Source organism: Dendropsophus ebraccatus, chromosome 10 (genome assembly GCF_027789765.1).
Source record: "Dendropsophus ebraccatus isolate aDenEbr1 chromosome 10, aDenEbr1.pat, whole genome shotgun sequence".
Taxonomy (NCBI): domain Eukaryota; kingdom Metazoa; phylum Chordata; class Amphibia; order Anura; family Hylidae; genus Dendropsophus; species Dendropsophus ebraccatus.
The window spans coordinates 95,620,217-95,633,510 of record NC_091463.1 but is presented as its reverse complement, the minus strand read 5'-3'; the positions used below and the strand labels follow the sequence as shown (position 1 = coordinate 95,633,510).

General features: G+C 51.9%; 1 protein-coding gene across 4 annotated transcripts in view; it reads left to right on the top strand.

Annotated features, from left to right (window-relative positions):
- LOC138802332 (class I histocompatibility antigen, F10 alpha chain-like) overlaps positions 1-13,294 on the top strand; it is a 96,317-nt gene that overhangs the window by 2,771 nt on the left and 80,252 nt on the right. The window lies entirely within an intron of this gene.

Sequence of the window (13,294 nt, the reverse complement as noted above, 5' to 3'; positions counted from 1 at the left end):
TTCCTATTGGTGGGATGTGTCTGGTATCCGGAGGTAGAGGCCCCCTATGAGCTGCCTGCAGGAGGGGGCAGGAAGCCAAAAACCGCCCAGCTACACTGTAAGCATTGCTGGTTGTACTGTGCTGCTCATGCAACTCCCATTACCATCGATGGGAGCTCCACATACTGTGCACTACAGTCAGTTATTAGCTTCACAGCAAACTGGTGGCTGTAAGCGAGATGGGAATATCCCTTTCAATACATTATGGTACAGATACAATCCCAGATACCGCCAATGGATGGCGCTGTTTGGAGAGGAGTCTTAAATCAAGTCCTGCCCCCTTTCCCCCACAAATTCGTCCGGCTGGGTGCCCGAAACCTTTTTTTTTTCAGTTTAAAGGCTTGGGGGGGGGGGGGGGGGGGGATCTAGCTGTAACGAAAAGGCTTTCAGCACTGGGAATTGTAACACCAGTCAGGCATCCCAGCCGCCTTGCATTCACCGCCGCTAGTCCTTCAGCCCAATCTGCATAGAGCAGTATGCGTCCTGTCTACATGCAGTATAGATCTGGCCACTAGAGGGGGTACGTGCACACTCTTCTTAGAGTTAAAGCGACTCTGTACCCACAATCTGACCCCCAAAAACCACTTGTACCTTTGGATAGCTGCTTTTAATCCAAGATCTGTCCTGGGGTCCGTTCGGCAGGTGATGCAGTTATTGTCCTAAAAAACTACTTTTAATCTTGCAGCCCTGTGTCAAATTGGCGTGGCCTAGAGTATCTGTGCAATAGGATAGCAACACCCCTCCACCCCTCTTCATCATTAGAAATGTCCCTAGAACATTTTCTCCTATTCCTCACCTGTTAGAACACTGCACAGGGGCCTTAACCATCCAGCACATGTGCAGTGTTCACACAGGTGAGGAATAGGAGAAAATGTTCTAAGGGCATTCATAATGATGAAGAGGGTGGGGAGGAGGGACGGAAGGGCGGTGCAGGCCTAGGGCATGGGAACTCTAGGTCACGCCAATTTGACACAGGGCTGCAAGATTAAAAGTTGTTTTTTAGGACAATAACTGCATCACCTGCCGAAGGGCTCCCAGGACGGATCTTGGAATAAATGCAGCTATCCGAAGGTACAAGTGGTTTGGGGGGGCAGATTGTGGGTACAGAGTCGCTTTAAAGCGGCACTATCATCCGGTTCTGCCCACAGAAGCTGCTGATATGCCGCAGAAGCTCTGTACCTCATCAGTACACCCCTGTTAATGCCATTTTTCTGCTCCTCCCCATTCTTTACTAATTTCCTAATTGTCCCTATGCAAATCTGGGGCAGGGAAGATGTCGGAGATGGGCTGCTTCCTGCGCATGCGCGATTCTTCCGGGCCGCCTGACAGTGATAATATCATGCCAGGGTACAGTGAAGATGGAAGTATAAGTGTGTCTGTCTGTGTGTGAATTAAAGTGATTGTTCTTTTGCAAATTGTATGAATGAGAGTGTGCATGGTGTGGCTGATGAGAGTGTGCATGGTGTGGATGATGGGAGTGTGCATGGTGTGGATGATGGGAGTGTGCATGGTGTGGATGATGGGAGTGTGCATGGTGTGGATGATGGGAGTGTGCATGGTGTGGATGATGGGAGTGTGCATGGTGTGGATCATGGGAGTGTGCATGGTGTGGATCATGGGAGTGTGCATGGTGTGGATGATGGGAGTGTGCATGGTGTGGATGATGGGAGTGTGCATGGTGTGGATGATGGGAGTGTGGATGATGGGAATGTGGATTTTGGGAGTGTGCATGGTGTGGATGATGGGAGTGTGCATGGTGTGGATGATGGGAGTGTGCATGGTGTGGATGATGGGAGTGTGCATGGTGTGGATGATGGGAGTGTGCATGGTGTGGATGGTGGGAGTGTGCATGGTGTGGATGATGGGAGTGTGGATGGTGGGAGTGTGCATGGTGTGGATGGTGGGAGTGTGCATGGTGTGGATGGTGGGAGTGTGGATGGTGGGAGTGTGCATGGTGTGGATGATGGGAGTGTGGATGATGGGAGTGTGCATGGTGTGGATGATGGGAGTGTGGATGGTGGGAGTGTGGATGGTGGGAGTGTGCATGGTGTGGATGATGGGAGTGTGCATGGTGTGGACCCATCATCCATTCATGCAACTCTCATGGATACAAGTTGCAAAAAAATAATAATAATCACATCAATTCACACCCATGCACAGACATACACTTATACTTACAATTCCACGGACCTCTGGGATGATTCTTCTCACTGTCAGACGGGCCAGAAGGATCAGACATGCACAGGAAGCGGCTGTCTTCGACATCTTCCCTGCACAGGCACAGTAAATAGAGCCCACTGTGCAAAGATGAATATGCATAGTGGGTGGTACGGAAGGGGGCAGACTGGGCGAGACGCGGTGGTGCTCCCGGAGACAGAAAAAAAGAAAAAAGAAAAATTGGTCAGCTCTCCTAGAACACTGTTCACACTAGGCAGGAGCATGTTGCCATGGCTGAAATTGCAAACACACAAAAACACAGAAAAAAGCAACAGCAAAATACAGACCCACCACAGACATGAAAATAGTTAAAAGCAGCCCCCCACCCCAACTGCAAAAAAAACTTTAACAAAAATAATGAGGTGCTTCGGGAGAGCAGTCTGCAGCAGACGAAGCCCCAAATCAGGGCTGGGACAAGGAGTTTTGGTGCCCCCCCCCCGGTATAGACTGTGCACTATGCGGGGACAGCCAGGAGGCTATACTGTATCTGGGGGGCTGATACTTGGTCAACACAGGCTCTGCAGAGTATTACCACACTGCAGACTATATGGGAGAGTCCAGTATTTATATTGTACCCTCTAAATGTGTAATGTACCCCCTGAAACAGGACCATGTATAGTGTACCCCCTGACTGTAACAGGACATGTATACTGTACCCCCTGACTAACAGGACCATGTATACTGTACCCCCTGACTGTAACAGGACCATGTATACTGTACCCCCTGACTGTAACAGGACCATGTATACTGTACCCCCTGACTGTAACAGGACCGTGTATACTGTACCCCCTGACTGTAACAGGACCTTATATACTGTACCCCCTGACTGTAACAGGACCGTGTATACTGTACCCCCTGACTGTAACAGGACCGTGTATACTGTACCCCCTGACTGTAACAGGACCGTGTATACTGTACCCCCTGACTGTAACAGGACATGTATGCTGTACCCCCTGACTGTAACACGACCATGTATACTGTACCCCCTGACTGTAACAGGACCGTGTATACTGTACCCCCTGACTGTAACAGGACCGTATATACTGTACCCCCTGACTGTAACAGGACCGTGTATACTGTACCCCCTGACTGTAACAGGACCGTGTATACTGTACCCCCTGACTGTAACAGGACCGTGTATACTGTACCCCCTGAATGTAACAGGACATGTATGCTGTACCCCCTGACTGTAACAGGACCATGTCACCTGAATGTAGTAGTGTCACACATGGCATCCTGATAATATAGGTGTCACACACCAGGCCCCTCGGGTATAATGATGGCGCACTTTGTGCTATAGGTATAACAGTGAAATGTACAGCGCTACAGACTTCAGGAACAGAGAAAGTTATGCAGCACAGGAGCCACCATATACTGATCCTGCCACATAGACCTCCCCTATACCATGACAGCACCAGTCACAGTGCCATATACACATCATATACTGATCCTGCCACATAGACCTCCCCTATACCATGACAGCACAGCGCCATATACTGATCCTGCCACATACACCTCCCCTGTCACAGCGCCATATACTGATCCTGCCACATACACCTCCCCTGTCACAGCGCCATATACTGATCCTGCCACATACGCCTCCCCTGTTACAGCGCCATATACTGATCCTGCCACATATGCCTCCCCTGTCACAGCGCCATATACTGATCCTGCCACATACGCCTCCCCTGTTACAGCGCCATATACTGATCCAGCCACATACACCTCCCCTGTCACAGCGCCATATACTGATCCTGCCACATACCCCCCCGTCACAGCGCCATATACTGATCCTGCTACATACCCCTCCCCTGTCACAGCGCCATATACTGATCCTGCCACATACACCTCCACTGTCACAGCACCATATACTGATCCTGCCACATACACCTCCCCTGTCACAGCGCCATATACTGATCCTGCCACATACCCCCCCGTCACAGCGCCATATACTGATCCTGCTACATACACCTCCCCTGTCACAGCGCCATATACTGATCCTGCCACATACACCTCCCCTGTCACAGCGCCATATACTGATCCTGCCACATACACCTCCCCTGTCACAGCGCCATATACTGATCCTGCCACATACACCTCCCCTGTAACAGCGCCATATACTGATCCTGCCACATACGCCTCCCGTTACAGCGCCATATACTGATCCAGCCACATACACCTCCCCTGTCACAGCGCCATATACTGATCCTGCCACATACCCCCCCGTCACAGCGCCATATACTGATCCTGCCACATACACCTCCACTGTCACAGCACCATATACTGATCCTGCCACATACACCTCCCCTGTCACAGCGCCATATACTGATCCTGCCACATACCCCCCCGTCACAGCGCCATATACTGATCCTGCTACATAGACCTCCCCTGTCACAGCGCCATATACTGATCCTGCTACATACACCTCCCCTGTCACAGCGCCATATACTGATCCTGCCACATACACCTCCCCTGTCACAGCGCCATATACTGATCCTGCCACATACGCCTCTCCTGTCACAGCGCCATATACTTATCCTGCCACATACGCCTTCCCTGTTACAGCGCCATATACTGATCCTACCACATACACCTCCCCTGTCACAGTGCCATATACTGATCCTGCCACATACACCTCCCCTGTCACAGTGCCATATACTGATCCTGCCACATACGCCTTCCCTGTCACAGCGCCATATAATGATCCTGCCACATACACCTCCCCTGTCACAGTGCCATATACTGATCCTGCCACATACACCTCCCCTGTCACAGTGCCATATACTGATCCTGCCACATACACCTCCCCTGTCACAGCGCCATATACTTATCCTGCCACATACACCTCTCCTGTCACAGCGCCATATACTGATCCTGCCACATACACCTCCCCTGTCACAGCGCCATATACTGATCCTGCCACATACCCCCCCGTCACAGCGCCATATACTGATCCTGCTACATAGACCTCCCCTGTCACAGCGCCATATACTGATCCTACCACATACGCCTTCCCTGTCACAGCGCCATATACACATCATATACTTACAGTCACATGACCCAGTACAAGGATCCAATACAACAGGGGTACTCAACAACTATTAGTGAGGGGCCACTTACCGGGGTCTATTGTCAGGTGAGGGTCCGAGCTGAACATCAGTAGGAAACGTGTTTTGTTACTTTTCACAAACGTTGTTGAACTATTTACATACAGAATTGCTGCTTATTAGTGGGGAAACTGGCATTTTTTCTCTCTCACCGGCCCTTTGAAATTAGGTACACAAGGGGTGACTGCATTAGTAGTATATAGCTCCCCCTGTGCGCTCTCCCCCAGTAATATATAGTCCCCCTGTCACTGTGCACTCTCCTCCTGTAGTATATAGCCCCCCTGTGCACTCTCCCCCTGTAGTATATAGCCTCCCCTGTGCTCTCTCCCCCTGTATATAGCCCCCCTGTGCACTCTCCTCCTGTAGTATATAGCCCCCCTGTGCACTCTCCTCCTGTAGTATATAGCCCCCCTGTGCACTCTCCTCCTGTAGTATATAGCCCCCCTGTGCACTCTCCCCCTGTAGTATATAGCTCCCCTGTGCACTCTCCCCCTGTAGTATATAGCCCCCCTGTGCACTCTCCCCCTGTAGTATATACCCCCCCTGTGCACTCTCCCCCTGTAGTATATAGCCCCCCTGTGCACTCTCCCCCTGTAGTATATAGCCCCCCTGTGCTCTCTCCCCCTGTAGTATATAGCCCCCCTGTGCTCTCTCCCCCTGTAGTATATAGCCCCCCTGTGCTCTCTCCCCCTGTAGTATATAGCCCCCCTGTGCTCTCTCCCCCTGTATATAGCCCCCCTGTGCTCTCTCCCCCTGTATATAGCCCCCCTGTGCTCTCTCCCCCTGTATATAGCCCCCCTGTGCTCTCTCCCCCTGTATATAGCCCCCCTGTGCTCTCTCCTCCTGTATATAGCCCCCCTGTGCTCTCTCCTCCTGTATATAGCCCCCCTGTGCTCTCTCCTCCTGTATATAGCCCCCCCCCTGTGCTCTCTCCTCCTGTATATAGCCCCCCCCTGTGCTCTCTCCTCCTGTATATAGCCCCCCCTGTGCTCTCTCCTCCTGTATATAGCCCCCCTGTGCTCTCTCCTCCTGTATGTAGCCCCCCCCTGTGCTCTCTCCTCCTGTATATAGCCCCCCCCTGTGCTCTCTCCTCCTGTATATAGCCCCCCCTGTGCTCTCTCCTCCTGTATATAGCCCCCCTGTGCACTCTCCCCCTGTATATAGCCCCCCCCGTGCACTCTCCCCCTGTATATAGCCCCCCCCCTGTGCACTCTCCCCCTGTATATAGCTCCCAACCTCCCATATAGCATAAAAAAACAAACCACGTATACTCACCTTGGTGTCCTCTTCTCTTCCTCCTGTGGCCGCACTGCAGCGGTCACTAGAGGCCGCGGGAAAGTCACTCGGCGCCGACACCAGAGGGGGAGCGCGGCCTCTAGTGACCGCTGTGGCCACAAGAGTGACTGACAGGGAGGGAGCCAATGGCTTCCTCTCTGTCAGTGCTGCTGCCGCTCGGTATCTATGAGAGCTCATTACGAGCGCTCATAGATACTTACTGTGCAGAGAGCAGCGCCGCAGCCGGGGTCCGGACAGCTCGCTGTTGCGGTCCGCCAGTTGAGGACCCCTGCAATACAATAAGGAGGCAAAGCATTAGTGTGATGGAGATTAGCCTGTACATACTGAATAGCTTATAAGTGTTCACCAACCTGTGGGTCCTAAGCTGTGGCAGGACTACAACTCCCATCATGCCCTGACTGCTGTAGTTTTGGAACAGCTGGTGACCCACAGGTTGGGGAATAATATGGGAAGTGCTGTGTATAGAGGAGCAGTGCAGGGATATGGGGCAGTGTTATATGGTGCACACCTCTGACCTAGGTGACCTCACTCTCCCAGCACTCCCAGCCTCCCTACACCTACAGGAGAGTCAGTCAGTGAACTCACCAGACAGCAGCCCCAGCAGTCAGCAGTCAGTTAGGGAGAAGGTCACATGGTGAGGAGGGGGCGGAGTCCGAGTGGAAGGTCCTAGCAGGTCATCTTCAGGGCAGGGGAATGATCCTGCTGTCTGCCCAGGAGGGGAAGTGAGAGGGAGGACATGAGGATGCTGAAGGTGAGCAGGGAGGGGCAGCGCTCCAAGGCCACCAGGAGTACAGGAGCCTGTAGTAACTTTTTTTTTTAAGAGATTGAAAATGTGCCCCCTGTAACTTACCACTAGATGGCGCCCTAGGCCATCGCCTACCTTGGCCTACCCTTTGTCCCAGCCCTGCCCCAAATGCTCTTATGGTGCGTTTACACAGACAAATTTATCTGACAGACATTGTCCGCGAGAACTCCGTAGTGTGAACCCGCCCAAAGCCAGGAACCTACTATAAACAGAGAACAGGTCTTAAAGGAAAGATTGGAATTTCTCCTATTCGCAAATCCATTCCTGGTTTTGGCTTTAAAGGGAACCAATCACACAAAAATTGGCCATAAAGCTAAGGAAACATCCCCCTGTACCCTCCATCCCATGAACATTCAGTGTTGTAAAGCGGCGCCTGGTGACGTCACTCGGGGGGGCGGCATTGCACGTCGGACACGCCGACGTCTTTACTAAGCTGCGCATGCGCAGTACAGTGGGTGAAGCCGCTGCTGTACTACGCCGCGCAAACGCAGTACAGCAGCGTCTTCTCAGGCTGCACTGCGCATGCGCAGCTTAGTAAAGCCGTCTGTCAGATAAATCTGTCTGTGTAAATGCACCACGGAGCTTCTGCAGCATATCAGCTGCTTCTCTGGGCTGAACCTGCTGATAGTGCCGCTTTAAGGCTCAGTGTCTAAATTATTCCGCACCTGTGGCTCGGCTATTAAGGAAAGCTTCCTGCACATGCGTTCTGCCCGAGCGGCAAGGTCCCATGGGCCTACAAAGGTGTCTCTGTGGCTGGTTTGCAGAAGCCATCCTGTGTTCCTGCCATATCCTACCTGGTTCCTGTGTTCCCGCTGTCCTCCTGTGTCTGCATATTTATCTGTACTGCCTTGCCGTCTGGTCTGCCCAGCCCAGCTGTCATGTGCTTTGTCTGTTTCAAAAGGTAGCGACCTGGTATATCCTCTGGGAAAGCCTATCTCCACCATCAGGAGTATGTCGTCAAGGACAGAGGATACGCTTAAGGCCTTATTCCACGGGCCGAGCACGGCCCGATTAACGATGTAAACGAGCGTCGATCTGCTTGATTGGCGCTCATTTACTGGGCCTATTCCACGGTCTGATGATCGTTAAGCGAGAGCTGCAGGGACATCGTTACCGATGTATGGTGCAAGGGCTGCAAGGACATTACCTGGCAGGACTTCTCCTCCGCTCCGTCTTCCTCCCCGGGTCCCACGCGCTCTAGCTTCAGAATGGCCTGTCAGCTGACAGGTCACTCAGCCAATCACAGGCCGCGGCGGTCCCGGCCTGTGATTGGCTGAGCGCTCTGACAGCTGACAGGCCATTCTGAAGCTAGAGTGCGCGGGACCCGGGGAGGAAGATGGAGCGGAGGAGAAGCCCTGCAGGTAATGTATGCTGCGCTTCTCAAATCGTCGGTCTCCCGCTGCGCACCGCTATTCAACCGTAGCAATGCACGGTGGGGGACCGAGGATTTTAGGTCTGGACCTAAATAAACGATCAGCCGATGACACGATCATCAGCTGATCGTTCTCTCTATTCCACCGAGCGATAATCGGCCGAAACGGGCCGATTCGGGCAATTATCACTCCCGTGGAATAGGGCCCTTAGGCATAGACAGACATGTGACACAGTGGGCTCACGCCCGATGATCCTGACAGGAATAAGGTTTTGGCTACCACAGAGCCACAGGTCCTGTACTGTATGTGTGATGTCCTGTAGTATATGTGTGATGTTCTGTAGTATATGTGTGATGTCCTGTAGTATATGTGTGGTGTGATGTCCCGTAGTGTATGTGTGATGTCCGTAGTGTATGTGTGATGTGATCAGTGTGTGATGTCCAGTAGTGTATGTGTGATGTCCTGTAGTGTATGTGTGATGTGATCAGTGTGTGATGTCCTGTAGTGTATATGTGATGTGATCAGTGTGTGATGTCCTCAGTGTGTGATGTCCTGTAGTGTGTGTGTGATGTGATCAGTGTGTGATGTCCTGTAGTGTATATGTGTGATGTTCTGTAGTGTATATGTGATGTGATCAGTGTGTGATGTCCTCAGTGTGTGATGTCCTGTAGTGTGTGTGATGTCCTGTAGTGTATGTGTGATGTGATCAGTGTGTGATGTCCTGTAGTGTGTATGATGTCCTGTAGTGTATGTGTGATGTGATCAGTGTGTGATGTCCTGTAGCGCAGTGCTTCCCAACCTTTTCCACCTCGGGGCACCCCTACTAAATAATGTTCTACAAAATACAGGGACTCACAGGTGACGTCTTCTTTGATCTGAGGCGTCACTTTCCCTTTTCCTCCCCATCTGGCCCAGACCTCCAGGATGATTCCTTCCAGATACGTTTCATCTTTTCAGAACCTGCGAGACAAACAATTTAGGCTCCGCACATTTCTAGCAACTTCCTTCCCCTTCTCCCTCCTGTCGGCTCCCAAAGTAACTGCGCTGTGTGGGATGCCCCCTGTATGTAGGATCACACAAAAAACACAGAAAAATGCAACAGCTCACCACAACAGCAAGATACAGACCCACCACAGACATGAAAATAATTAAAAGCAGCCCCCCCAACTGCCCAAAAAACTTCCACAAAAATAATGAGTCTCTTGGTTACTATTTGCAAACAGTGTAAACTGCCTCACCACGATAAGGTGGACTCATATCGAGGCAGACCCTACACTGTATGTACACTATGGCCTCTCCATGGCATGTAATACGCCTATGCTCTGGGCATGCAAGATCCGTCTAATACCTGCAAATATGATTGCACCACCTGGGTGAGACAGGTGAAGTGCACGACCAAATGGAGGCAGCCACTCCCCCAACTGGAACACAGAAAAAAATAAGAAAAAAAAAAAAAAAAGGATCCCCTGCTGTGCCCCCTGTATGTAGGATTCCCTGCTGTGCCCCCATGAGCTAATAATGCCCCCAGAGATGCCCCCATGAACTAATAATGCCCCCAGAGGTGCCCCCATATACTAATAATGCCCCCAGAGGTGGCCCCCATGAGCTAATAATGTCCCCAGAGGTGCCCCCATGAGCTAATAATGTCCCCAGAGGTTCCCTCATGAACTAATAATGCCCCCAGAGGTGCCCCCATATACTAATAATGCCCCCAGAGGTGCCCCCATGAACTAATAATGCCCCCAGAGGTGCCCCCATGAACTAATAATGCCCCCAGAGGTGCCCCCATGAACTAATAATGCCCCCAGAGGTGCCCCTATGAACTAATAATGCCCCCAGAGGTGCCCCCATGAGCTAATAATGCCCCCAGAGGTGCCCCCATGAGCTAATAATGCCCCCAGAGGTGCCCCCATATACTAATAATGCCCCCATATACTAATAATGCCCCCATGAACTAATAATGCCCCCAGAGGTGGCCCCCATGAACTAATAATGCCCCCAGAGGTGCCCCCATATACTAATAATGCCCCCAGAGGTGCCCCCATACACTAATAATGCCCCCAGAGGTGCCCCCATCAACTAATAATGCCCCCAGAGATTCCCTCATGAACTAATAATGCCCCCAGAGGTGCCCCCATATACTAATAATGCCCCCAGAGGTGCCCCCATGAACTATTAATGCCCCCAGAGGTGCCCCCCATGAAATAATAAGGCCCACAGAGGTTCCCTCATGAACTAATAATGCCCCCAGAAGTGCCCCCATGAGCTAATAATGCCCCCAGAGGTACCCCCATGAGCTAATAATGTCCCCAGAGGTTCCCTCATGAGCTAATAATGCCCCCAGAGGTGCCCCCATGAGCTAATAATGCCCCCAGAGGTGCCCCCATGAGCTAATAATGCCCCCAGAGGTGCCCCCATGAGCTAATAATGCCCCCAGAGGTGCCCCCATGAGCTAATAATGCCCCCAGAGGTGCCCCCATATACTAATAATGCCCCCAGAGGTTCCCCCATGAACTAATAATGCCCCCAGAGGTGCCCCCATGAGCTAATAATGTCCCCAGAGGTTCCCTCATGAGCTAATAATGCCCCCAGAGGTGCCCCCATATACTAATAATGCCCCCAGAGGTGCCCCCATGAGCTAATAATGCCCCCAGAGGTGCCCCCATGAGCTAATAATGCCCCCAGAGGTGCCCCCATGAACTAGTAATGCCCCCAGAGGTGCCCCCATATACTAATAATGCCCCCAGAGGTTCCCCCATGAACTAATAATGCCCCCAGAGGTGCCCCCATGAGCTAATAATGCCCCCAGAGGTGCCCCCATGAGCTAATAATGCCCCCAGAGGTGCCCCCATGAACTAATAATGCCCCCAGAGGTGCCCCCATATACTAATAATGCCCTCAGAGGTGCCCCCATGAACTAATAATGCCCCCAGAAGTGCTCCCATGAACTAATAATGCCCCCAGAGGTGCCCCCATGAGCTAATAATGCCCCCAGAGGTGCCCCCATGAGCTAATAATGCCCCCAGAGGTGCCCCCATGAGCTAATAATGCCCCCAGAGGTGCCCCCATCAACTAATAATGCCCCCAGAGGTGCCCCCATATACTAATAATGCCCCCAGAGGTGCCCCCATATATTAATAATGCCCCCAGAGGTGCCCCCATATACTAATAATGCCCCCAGAGGTGCCCCCATATACTAATAATGCCCCCAGAGGTGCCCCCATATATTAATAATGCCCCCAGAGGTGCCCCCATATACTAATAATGCCCCCAGAGGTGCCCCCATATACTAATAATGCCCCCAGAGGTGCCCCCATATACTAATAATGCCCCCAGAGGTGCCCCCATATACTAATAATGCCCCCAGAGGTGCCCCCATATACTAATAATGCCCCTGAGGTGCCCCCATATACTAATAATGCCCCCAGAGGTGCCCCCATATACTAATAATGCCCCCAGAGGTGCCCCCATATACTAATAATGCCCCCAGAGGTGCCCCCATATACTAATAATGCCCCCTGCTCTGCCCCTAAAAAAACCCAAACATCCTACTCACCTAATCCGCGCTGTGCAGGCAGCAGCTCTCCTCCTCCTCTTCTGGCTCCATCCTGCGAGCCGCAGGGACGGGACTTCCGGCAGACGTGATGACGTCACATCCTCACGCCTGCCGGAGAGGTCACATGATCACGGCCCGGCCTCCCATAGGCTGCTTGTATGAAGTGCCGGCAGCCTATGGGAGGGAATGTAGGAGCAGGACGCTGACACTTCCTGCTTCTACATTATGCTCACAGTGCGGGCGGAACATGAAAGTGATCCGTGCATCCCGAGAAGCTGCGCGGCCGCAGCTTCTCGGGTGCTTAAAGAGACAGCGCACATTTCCCACCGGGATCCCGCGGCACCCCTGGCGGGTTCTCCCGACACACCAGTGTGCCACGTCACCCCGGTTGGGAAACGCTGCTGTAGTGTATATGTGATGTCCAGTAGTGTAATGTGATGTCCAGTGATGTGTGATGTGATCAGTGTGTCATGTCCAGTAGTGTATGTGTGATGTGATCAGTGTGTGATATCCAGTAGTGTATGTGATCAGTGTGTCATGTCCAGTAGTGTATGTGTGATGTGATCAGTGTGTGATGTCCAGTAGTGTATGTGTGATGTGATCAGTGTGTGATGTCCAGTAGTGTATGTGTGATGTCCTGTAGTGTATGTGTGTGATGTGATCAGTGTGTGATGTCCTGTAGTGTATGTGTGATGTGATCAGTGTGTGATGTCCTGTAGTGTATGTGTGATGTGATCAGTGTGTGATGTCCTGTAGTGTATGTGTGATGTGATCAGTGTGTGATGTCCTGTAGTGTATGTGTGATGTCCTGTAGTGTATGTGTGATGTCCTGTAGTATATGTGTGATGTCCTGTAGTGTATATGTGTGATGTGATCAGTGTGTGATGTCCTGTAGTGTATG